Raw genomic sequence first — 11,468 nt, forward strand, 5'->3', positions numbered from 1 at the left:
ATGTGGGTGAGAGGTCATCAGTTTCCTTTGCTCTCTTTGCCATATCCAGAAGGTGAGTTGTGTCAGGAGGGCTTGGAGGCTAGGGATCAGAGGGAAAGTAGTCATGTCAGCTCCAAGTATTTTGTTGCTGATTTTCTAAATACCTTATTTCAGCTATAGCTCCTTTGCTAGCGTGAATTTCCTGCATTGATGAAAGAGAAGAAAAACAACCCCCAAATTTTGCAAATCAGAGGCTTGCTGAACATTTCCTTTACTCTGGCATCTCTGTATGGCTTTGCTCCTGTTTTGGTTGTGTGGAGGGTGTGGCTTGAGCTTTCCAAACCTAATGCCTCTCTTGCATAAATAGATTTCTCCTCTCCAAAATATCACACGATAATTATCATAAATAAATAAATGAATAAATCTACTCTGGAGAGTGACCTCAATCTAAATCTCCCATCTGAGTTGGTACAGGTAACTGTGAAGAGACACTTTAAGATCAATATTAACAATTTAATAATCTGATTAAGATTGGCAAGGTCAGGTGCACTGGGCGTCACAAAGGCTGATTTCATGAAGAGCCATGATTTATATCGGTGTCTAAAAAAGGTGTCAGCTCCCACTAAATCTTTTCCCTTGAGCGGGGCAATCACAAGGGTGGGTACTTTTCTGCCTCTTGCCCCAGTGCTAACACAGATTCTTGCACAGGTGATAAGTGAACAAACTTTCTGGCAGTCATGGCATGGAAAAGATAACTTCTCTCTACCAAAGAACTGTTTTCATGAAACTTGTACAATCCTGACAATCTCTGAGGACTGACCTCCTTTGCTGCATTTGGTTGACACTGCCAATGGAGTTGTTAGTTTTTAAGTGAAGAAAGTAGGTGGACTGACTGCATACCTTTGAGGGCACTGATTATTAAAAAAACCAGGAATGTAAAAGTGGAGACGAAATACAGACCTGTCCTGGAAATGCCCTCTCATTTAGAAATGGACAAGAATGGGTGTTTGAAACTATTTTTGAAATGTTGTTTTATTTACTCAAGGAAAAAAAATTTAAGAGAAGGCAAGCTCAGACAACTCCTTGGTGTTTTTGAGTTCCACCAAGTGCAGACAAATTCAGAAACCCTTTTGAGAAATCTACTATCTATCAAAGACTCAATCCACAAAGCATGAAATTTGCAAAACTCCAGGGATGCTGTGGCCAAGTTGGTGAGTTCAGAGATTATGTACATGACAAGGACATGATCTGGACATTTCCAGCACGTACTGCATGTAGGGCCTAACTTTTTTGATTGACATGGCCAGAAAAATATTTTGCAGGTGGAGTCTGGTGAAGTGTGACTTTTCTGTTTTTGTTTTATATTGACGAAGGAGTCAGCCAGCACTGCCTGTCAAAAACAGCAATTTGGTTTGTGGCATCATTTTTCCTAACCTTCCTTTCAGCTGTTGTTGATGGTGCAGGGATCCCTTTTATATCTGAATGCAGAGTTGGAGCCTATGAAATTTCTCAGTCTAGCAGAGGCTCACTCTGTACCAGGGAGGCAGGAGAGCAATAAGAAGATGGGAAAACAACGGATTTCTTTTTCAAGTTCATAATATTACTTTCAACTAGTGTAAAATATGTCTGAAAATACCTTTGTCCAAAAGACTTGAACGTTACATTTATTGTTTTACTCTGTAAGAACACATTTAATACAAACAGGCAAACAAGAAAAGCCTGACAACTTTTGCCATTGTTAGGAACATCAGGACGCCATTGCTGATTAGACGCAAAATTACATCCAGAAAATATTTGTTGCCATAGTGACCATATTTCGTTGATTCCCTTTTCTGCTGTACAGATCTGATTTAATTATTTCAGATATTTATAAATAGCTTCCCGTGCGGCCAGAACTAATGGCTACAAAGTAAAGTTGCAAAGACATTGGATGTACAGCTCAGTATGGTCAGATGGAGACCCCACTTAAGCAAAGCAGTCAATGTGAGCACGTGGTTTTAAGCACCACATCTCTTTCCAAAGAACTGCACGTGTGCTTAAAATCATACATGGGCTGAAATAGTCTGCTGCAGCTCACAGCAGATAGTGAACTTTTCTATTTTAAACTGTGTGGTTTGTTTTGATTTAACTTTCATAAACTTCAGTTGAAATAAGTCCTTAAGTAGTTACACCATTAGTCATACTAGGAGTGGCCATTTGCTTACTCAGTAGTTGCTGTGAGCATTAGAGAAAATATGGCCATATACACCTTTCATGGTTTCATGTTCCTTCCACTAATCCTCAGCCTCTGTGAATCGTCCTGTGCAGCCCTCTTCTCCTTATTTTTGTTTATACTAGTGCCAGGGAAATGATTGAAACACATGTATTTTACAATTGCCTAAAAGGGAATTTTTCTGTAAGCGTGCAAGCTGAGTATGCAGTTTGTGTAATCTCCAATAGCTCAGGTTCCTTCAAGAGGAAATGCTCTTGAAAGCTTCATCATACTCAGGTGCCAAAAGTCTTGCAGCTACTCTTTATTGTTTGCTTAGAATATGATTTCCACAACCTTTGACTCTGTATTCTCACGTGTTAATTCTGCCTTGTAAGCGCAATCACAGTCAGTTTGTGTGAGAAAGAGGAAAAGGGTAAAAATTGACAATTCCTGCTGCTTTTCATAGGTTTTATCCCCTCCTGTAACGCATGGCATAGGCAACTGGTTCTCTCCCCATTTGGCACAACAGAGGGCATTAGAATGTGGTCCAGAACGATAGGGTTGCAACGGACAGCTGAACCTGGAGGAACAGAAAGGGCGAATTCCAGAAGCAGCTTAAAAATTACACTGCCATAAATTGCCATCTGCAAAAACAAAGAATCAGAAAACTGGTTAACACCTCTGACACCTCTGACATCATCTTTATCCATACAACTTACACTTATTTTCAGAATATAGTTTGTATCAGACATTTGACACCTTTCTAGCGTTCTGCACTCAGACTTTCCTAAAATATGCAAATTTGCATTGCAAATCTGTTTTTGTCAGAATCCAGGTGGTATCTTTGCAAAAAAAGTCAGGTTTGGGTTTTAGTTTTTAATGCTCCTCAGCCTCCCTGGGGTGGCAGTCACACTTCCTCCTGCCAGAAATGATATGGTATTTGCAATTTTTTTAGACTTATGAAGAGTCAGACTCCAGGTCCCTCAGACTACATATAAAGAGAGGACAAGATCTTCAGAATTCCCTCTTTCACGTGCTCTGTGAATCCACAGGAAACAGTCAAGACATCCTGAGACTGTATGTGAAGGCATCCCATGGCAACACCTGATCTGCAAATGTCCCTCTTGAAGTTGTGCTGCTGGACAGGAGAAAGGTCTCTTCCTGTGATGTTTATTTTGGAATATTCATCAGCTAAGGAGGTGTGGTAGATACTTTCCTTGCTTACCATGTGCGTTTGTGGGCAGCTTGCCCTCCATTTTATCCTGCTGAAGTATTCTGGGATGTGCTACTGTAGTCCTCTTCCATGGAGTGGTTTTTCAGGGAGGAAGAGTGGTCTTCCCAGAGCTGGGAATAAGGCTAGCCAAGAGTGCCAAAGCTTGCTGTGTCCTGGTCCTCGTGTTTCATGGGATCAAGGACAACAGTGTCTCCCACAGCAGTAGCCTTCCTGGGATAATTAGTTGATAATTAGTGAGCTTTTCTGTTCAGCAGTCCCCACTGTAGTTTCCCCTCAGTACAGTTGCATTGAACTTAGTGGGAGATTGTTCAAATAAATAAGAAGTGTCTCAGATTTTAACCCAGTAAGTTCCTGTCTTAGAGCAGCGATGTCATGACAAAGAGATTGATTTTTATTCTGATGCTGTATTTAGTAGAGGTTTGTAACTTTTACATCCCAAACCCATGCAATTAGTGGGGAAAGGGAAAGCCCTCTTCTACGCATCTCACAACACCTCCGGGTGAGGAAGGGCCATTTTGCGTCAGAAGCTGAAACAGGCGAAATGCAGTAAAGGACGCAGGCAGGCATTCCTCTGCCTTGGCAAAACCAGAAAAGGATATGGGGGAAAACCCTTGGAGGAGGACTCAGACAAGTACAGAAGGATTAGTCTGTGATATACTGTACAAGGTAACTAGAGCTGAGCCTGGCAACAGGCAGCCCCCAAAGCATGGCTCCAGTGCTCTGTGTGCAAGGGGCTGTTGTCCATCAGCTCCAGCATGACCCTGCACAGGCTGTTATCACAGCTGTTGGAAACTGTTGTGTCAGTCTACCCTTTCAGTCTCTTCAGGAATAGAAGAAGCTGTGCTCTTTTGGATTTTCTAATGCCCTGCTTAGTCTGGATCACAAGTTAGTGAGATATCGATAATTTTAACCCTGTACTATAGAGGCCAGTTTGTTTGTATTCTTGGGGTGAGCTTTTTGTTTCTGGCAAACATTTCCAGAGCAAGTTTATGCAGAAAGGAACTGGAATAATTTCTCTTTCCTAATACCTTTATCTTTTTCTGCTAAACATTGCCATGTTATTACGGCTTTTTTTTTAATCTTCTCTGTAGGAAGTTTCCTTTTGGCACTGCGTCCTTTTTTTTTTCCCAATAATTTTGAAAGGCACAGTGTCACTTTGAGTTTTATTTTCATTTAAAATGCACTACAACTTGTGCTCTTAACTTTCACAAATACACTGTAATGCCAGTTTTACAACTGAGTTTTCTGCTTTTCTAGCCCTGCTGCTGTTTGATTTTCAGAGAGAAATGGAGAAGCTAAATATTTATACAAGGGAAACTGTATTTGCATAATCAATAAATGGAAAAAGCAGAGAAATTATTCCACCTCTGCTCTTTAAATTTCAGTAATGTTGCATGTAAGCTGTTTCAAAGAGAAGTTGTACCCTTGTCCCAGCTGCAGCAGACTTCCCTTTAACTGCTTGTACTCCTTTTAGACTCCTTTGCATAAAAGAAAAACTCCCATTGTGTCTCAGAAATTCAATATAATATGGAAACTTGATAGGTTGGGTTGTTTTTTTTTAAATAAATGTCTTCTGCCCAACTTTAGTATGGCAAGGAAATTTGATTATCACTTGTTGACAGGTATGCAGGTCATGTCAAGTGTTTCTGACATGTCTATTTTAAGTTAAGCTGTATTTTGATTATGATAGAGTAAAAATACTTGGACAACAGATAGTCTTTGCCTGTGAATGAAAATTGGAACTTGCAAGTTGTGGTCAAACAGGCTTCTATTAGGGAGATGAGGCTTTGATTGGGTCACTGCCCAGAGGTGCTAATTAAAAATAAAGAAAGAAACAAAACTCCACATCACCTTCACTCTCTTTGAAAAAAAAACCATCAGAGCAACACAGGAGAAGTAACATGAAAGGACTTGTGAAAGGCAACTAGAGATTTTCTCCTTGCCCATTTTGGGAAAGTGATAACGTATCCATCTTCTGCTTAACTGTCTGTTTTATTCCACAAGCCTGCATTTCTGCAGCATTGCAAGATATTTTAAGAGCAAAATACCCTGTGGGTCCTGGCTCCTTTGGCTCTCATCAGTGAGTAACTCAGCCACAGTCAGCAGCTGACACCCAGAAGGAAGCTGGTGTGAGGTCAGGAGTTGGAGTCCTAGCTGGCTTGCCAGCCTACTGGAATCAGTCGCCCCCTTCATTCCTTTAAGACTCAGCAGCAACAGGATCACTGCGCTGCCCTCTGCAAGTCCCCAGCTCTGAAACTAGGGGTTGTGTCTCTGTGTGGGGTCTGTAATGTTAGGAGCAAAATGAAGAGCCCAGTTAGAGGCCATTTATCTACGCCAATATTAGGAGACACGGGCTCACAAGATGTGGCGTCCCAATTTGGCTAACAAGGGCACTAGACTTGAGACTAGTCCTCAATAGAGCAAACTTCAAGTGTCACTTTCCAAGCAGTTGTCATGTAAAGTCTGGAAGCAAGGAGTGTGTTGGTCAGTATTCAGTTCTCTCCTTTTGGAAACAGACTGGTTCTTGGAAGAAAAAAGTTGTCAGAGGATGAGAAGAGGGGGATGCTGAAATTCTGCTGGATTCAGTGTCTGTTTGGTCTTTATCCAGCTCTGAGCTCAAAGGCAACACTTGTGATAATACATTTTCTTCACCATAGAGACAAATGCACCTCCTGAGGGAAAAAACAGTTGCTTTGACATTTCAGGCTGGGAAACCTGTCCTTGACACATGCACAGGCCCTGATACATGGTGTCTTGGCTTCGCATGCTTACGGCTGTCTGGGAGGTTGGCACCGTCCCTGTTCAAAGGCAATGGCATGCCAGCACTGCAGTGGTGAGGTCCCCAGCAGAGATGTTTGCACTGGGAAGGCAGCAGAGCATGGCAAATGCCGTCCCTGTCATAGGAGAGGATGTTCTCTGCATTAGCCATGGCTTCGTGCACTTGCTCACCCGTGGTAACGTATTTATGTCAGCAAAATCCCCAATGAAGCAGGGGAGAAAAGAAACGGAGCTTATGTTGTGGCTGCCAGCAGTCACAAACTGCACTGTGGCAGGAAGCTGAGTGTAAGAATCAACTGTTTTCAGACTTCTTCTAGGAGCTGCAGTCTTGATTTGCAGAGCTGCCAAAGACCCGCAGTGCTTATGCTTTCAGCTGGATGGGGGAGTCGTTATGGAAATCTGTCCAAGGGATTTAAAATCAAGCCCCTGGCTATTAACAGCACTGCATGACTAAATATTAGTGTCCAAAGGAATAGGTAGCACAGAAAAAGTGACTGGGCACAGAAGTAACCATGCTGGAACATTAGTTGTTAATTCGAGCAATAAGGTGAAGCACAAATAAGGAGAATATTGGTATTCTACAGCATTACCCCAGTGGTTCTGCAGCCATAGTCATCGTTTCATAGCACTGGCTGGCCAAGACTGTGTAAAAACTCAACCCAAACAAATATACTCTTGGCTTCAATGGTGAGGCTCTGATAGTGTTGCAGAGTTCAATACAGCCAGCTTTACTGCCTGTGTGTGCCTCTTCAACCACGATAATTCTCCTTCAGCAGAGTAAGTGCTTACTGACTATCTGATTATAGAGCTGAGGTTATGGGCTCATAAAACCAGAGGACACTAAGGGATGATCTCTACATGTGACAGCAAGATGCGCAATCACATCCAAACACAAACTATGCCATTAGTATTACTTACTTTTAAAGCACCATTATCCCTGCATTGTTCTCTCTCATTAACAATTAGTCATGCAGACCCTTGAGAACTTTAATATGATATCCCTACAAGCTCATCAGGCAAATCTCACACAGTTGCAATGTTCCATGCAAGATTTATAAGACAGAACTGGCTGGATGTGAATGTGGGAGTAACGGTCTATAAGCAAATGTGACATAAAAAGAAGTCAGCCAGGAATGCTGCCTACTGAACTCAGAAAGCCTAGATGTAGTGGGAGTGCTGTTATTTCAAAATGGCTTTCATGTTTTGGGGTGGAAGGGAGTCATTTTGTCATAGGAGAAGAAGCAACTGCATAATGTCCATGGTATTTACACACTGGTCAATGAAAGTCAGCCCCTGCTTTTGAAATCATGTAGCTATATGCATTTTCTATTTGAATGCTGTGTTAGGAGAGCCTGTGCTCCTCCACTCCCTCCCCCTTCTTTCCCTTCTTTTCAGCAAAAAGAGACTTCACCAACAAAGAGAAAATAGACTGAAAGCTCCTGCATCCAGGCTCTTTCAAGCAAAGCTTGAGAGAGACTTTGGCACATAATGTCTTTAACATTATGTTCACTGCCCTTAGAAAGCAATAACTCAATACATTCTGCTGGCAGTTAGCAAGTGCAGTGATTTCAACACAGATGAGAGAAGAGAGGACAAAGAAAGAATATGCTTAGAGCATCCCTTTCACTCTGAACCTAGGGGCCAGCTGGAGTGTTTACAAAGCTCTAAGGCCAGCCAGCAGGGAGTTGCAATAATCTAATTTTAATTATGTGACAAAAGCATGAAGAATCATTTCAAGGGCTAACAGAGGAAAATGGTTGCAGCCTGCCAATATTCCTTAGATGGTAAAAGAAGACAAGTTAGCTCACAGAATTTAGTTGTTTCTCAAAAGACTAAATGGTATCTATCACAACTCCCAGCCTGCTGTTGTTAGAGAACAAACTGGTTGCCAGAAAAAGGCTTTAGATGTCAAAGAAAGTTCCCAAGAGGCATCCAGGAAAAACAGCAATACCTATGCTTCTCTTATTAAATAAAAGATATACTCTACCAGCAAGCAAACCAAGTCCCATAATCACGTGACACTGGCTGATATGAAATGCAGTATATACAAATATATGTATACTATATATATGTACACTGGTTATAAATTGACAGACCTTTAATCCGAGTTCTCCAGGACCACACCAATAAAACAGCTGTTTTGCTGTCCCAAGCAAAGCACAGAAAGGGAAGGAGAGGGAAAGGGAAGGGGGAAGGGGCAACAGGCAAGGGGGAAAGGGCAAGGCCCAAGTCTTCCTGCTTTGCACACATCCCAGCTTTTTGGCAGAAAAGGAGAGCTGTGTCCTGACAATAACAGAACAGAGAGTTCACAGCAATGAGCCAAATAATTTTGACTCTACTGCACAGAGGGTCATAGTGACAGTGTGGGGAAACCAGTGACATTTCATGCTACCAGAAGATGAATTCATAGGTGCTTATTGTAGGATTTTCTTTCTGGAAGAAGACTGAATCCAAACACTTAATACAAGATTATCCTTAATTTTATTTTTCAGTAATACTATACACTCTCTTAGTTTTCTTTAATCTGCTGTTGCATAGAGATTTCATGCTTTGATTTTATTATTGCTTGAGACATCTAGCAGTGAGCAAAACTTCAGTCTTTTACAAAGGAGCTGTTGGAAATACTGCATTTTCAAGCAATTCACATTCAATAATTTAACAGTCACTGGGGCTTCATGGGAACTTCCACATAATGGCATAGCTTGTTTCAGGGCTTAGTGATACGCTTGCGCTGTTCTCCTTGCCACAGCATCACTTTGATGACTATGCTACACAGGATGCCAAAAAGTGCAGGTAGCCTGGTTTTGCTCCCACTCTTCATTATCCCATTAAGTGGAATAACATGCTGCTGAGTAAGTGCATGGCTTTCAAGTTCAAGAAATGTTTATAGATGGTAAAATCTTTAGTTAAAGTATTTTATCATAATTCAGACCAACTGTCATTTGAAATAGGAGCATACTACAATAATTTGTATATTTTAGGCAAATGCAGAGTATGGTGTGTGTACTCACTGTTTTAGCATAGTTCTGTTTACATCTGGGTCTACAGTTTTGCAGAGAGAGTATGTGGTAGAAAGAGGATTTCTTTCCTGTACAGCCAACAGAAGAGCAAATCAAAGTCATATAATATTTATTGTGCATGTCTTCAAAATCAGTGTGGATCTCTCTATAGAATCAATTCGGTCTCTCTGTAGAGTGACTTTTGTAATGAAGGCCTCTACACAAATACAAATGATGACTAATAAGGCATTATACAGATCATTATTAATAAAGTAACAAACAAAACTTTTCTCTGCTATTATCCTATACTCTTTTCTTCTTTAAAATGGTCTCAATGATAATCATTACTAAACTGAACCTCAGAGTGATTATTTACAGCGATACTACCAGCGGATATTGCCATGTGCAAATTACTTTTCCCCATTATGTGACAGTGAAGTTCTTGTTCTTGATCAATATTGTCATTCATATCTACATAAATGGAGGTATTTTTTCTGTCAATTTAGCCACTTTTGCTTGGGTTTTCGTTCCAACATCAAGTGCTTTTGGCTCAGGTTAATACTATAGTTTTGCATTTCTCTGGAGTAGGGTTTTAAGGTGTAATTTAGCATTCCTTTGCTTATTTTAAACCTTTCCCAGGCCCAGGTTTTAATGCTGACATCTTGCATACACTGTGAAAATAAGGGTGCTGTCACATGTTGACACATTCTACCATCACAGCTTGAATCAGGAGCAGCTTCAGGCACAGATAAAAAAGGCAATTTCCTCTCTCCAGCGGTCCATCCTCCTCAGTGACTACCTGTGGTACCTGTGCTGGAGGAGATGACAGTGAGCTGTTGGAGCACTCTTTGCTGTCTGGGCATCAATTCTTGTTACCAGTGACTGAAGGGGAACAAGGTGAACAAAGCAATAATTACTGTTTGTGTGGGCTGGGCAGGGCTCCCCCTTGCAGAGAAAGCCCCTGATGCCTCTCTCTCTCTCTCTCTCTCTCTCTGTGCTTCTGGGGCTATTGAGAGATGTAGCCTGATGCTTGAATTCAGCTAAATGCCAGGTTTACATGAGTAAAAGAAAGTTATTTTTCAGTCCTTCTAACCAAGCTGTAAGCTGTTCCTGCCTCCTTGGAGCATATCCTAGCCATAAAGTCAGATGGATGAATTCTGGGCAAACCATTGGATTAATGTAGGAAGCACGTTAGAAAAGGGAAGAGTGGGGGGAAAAATTAAGAGAAGAGTTTAGGGTTGTCATCAGCTTTCTGGTGATATAAATGTTTGTATAAAGGTTTATGACTAACTGCTGACATGAATAATTCTTCAAATAGCTCTCATGCAAACATTATATACTCTACTGTTATTTTCTTAGTAATCTGGTCAGGGACATCTGCAGTTTCTGGAAAACTGAAGTAATTTGCTATGAAATTGGCAAACTAGGGCAGGTTTTGATAAACAGTCCAGAGGACAAAAAACCAAGGAAGGGTAAGGCCTTAAAACAATTGTTATTTTCAAAACAATCCTCTTTAATTTTTCATTTTAGAAGTGACCCTCTTTCATTTTTACAATTAATTTTCAAATGTAGCATCTTGAAGCTAGATTTAATAACTCCATATGCAACCCACAGGATTTTTTTCCTCTTATTTGAGAGAGCCTGAAGTGAAAATCGGTTATTCAATCAGTTCCAAAGGGTGTGAGTTTCAGAAGCCAGAACAGGTTACTGAGATGGGAGAGCAGGGCAGAGTGGAGGCAGTGATAAGCTCAGCACTAGCTGCTGGCTGACAGGACAAAGATTGCTTTTGTCAAGGAAAGAGGTGAAAATATTCCCTCTCCTTTTCAATTTCTTGTACTTTAAAGAAAGCTGAAGTCCACACTGGCATTCCCAAATGCTTAAAAGCTATTCATTTCAGCATTCTCCTTTCCCTCCAAGTTACCCTAAGAATAATGAGGCTGTTTCCTAACAGCTTTTTCCCCTCCAACAAGATAACTTTTTCTCCACCTGGGAAAATGCCTGAAACCCAGACCAGATGCCTTGTGAAAATTTCTCCCCCTTCATACACATTTTGAGTTTTCTAATGTTAGGGATACCCTGTATTGGGAATCTTCAAACACCAAGGAAGACCAAGTCTTTGTGGACTCTCAGCTATGAAAAAGCTGTGATATTTTTGTAAGGCAGACAAGGCAAAATGCAATATCCATAATTAAAAGAAAGGTCTGGTTTTGATTTTGTTGACTGATGTCCTCAGCAGTCAAATGATAAGTGGGATACTGTGGACTTATAGATCCTTAGTTAAAATCTT

The sequence above is a fragment of the Fringilla coelebs genome (genome assembly GCF_963513975.1).
Source record: "Fringilla coelebs genome assembly, chromosome: 1".
NCBI lineage: Eukaryota > Metazoa > Chordata > Aves > Passeriformes > Fringillidae > Fringilla > Fringilla coelebs.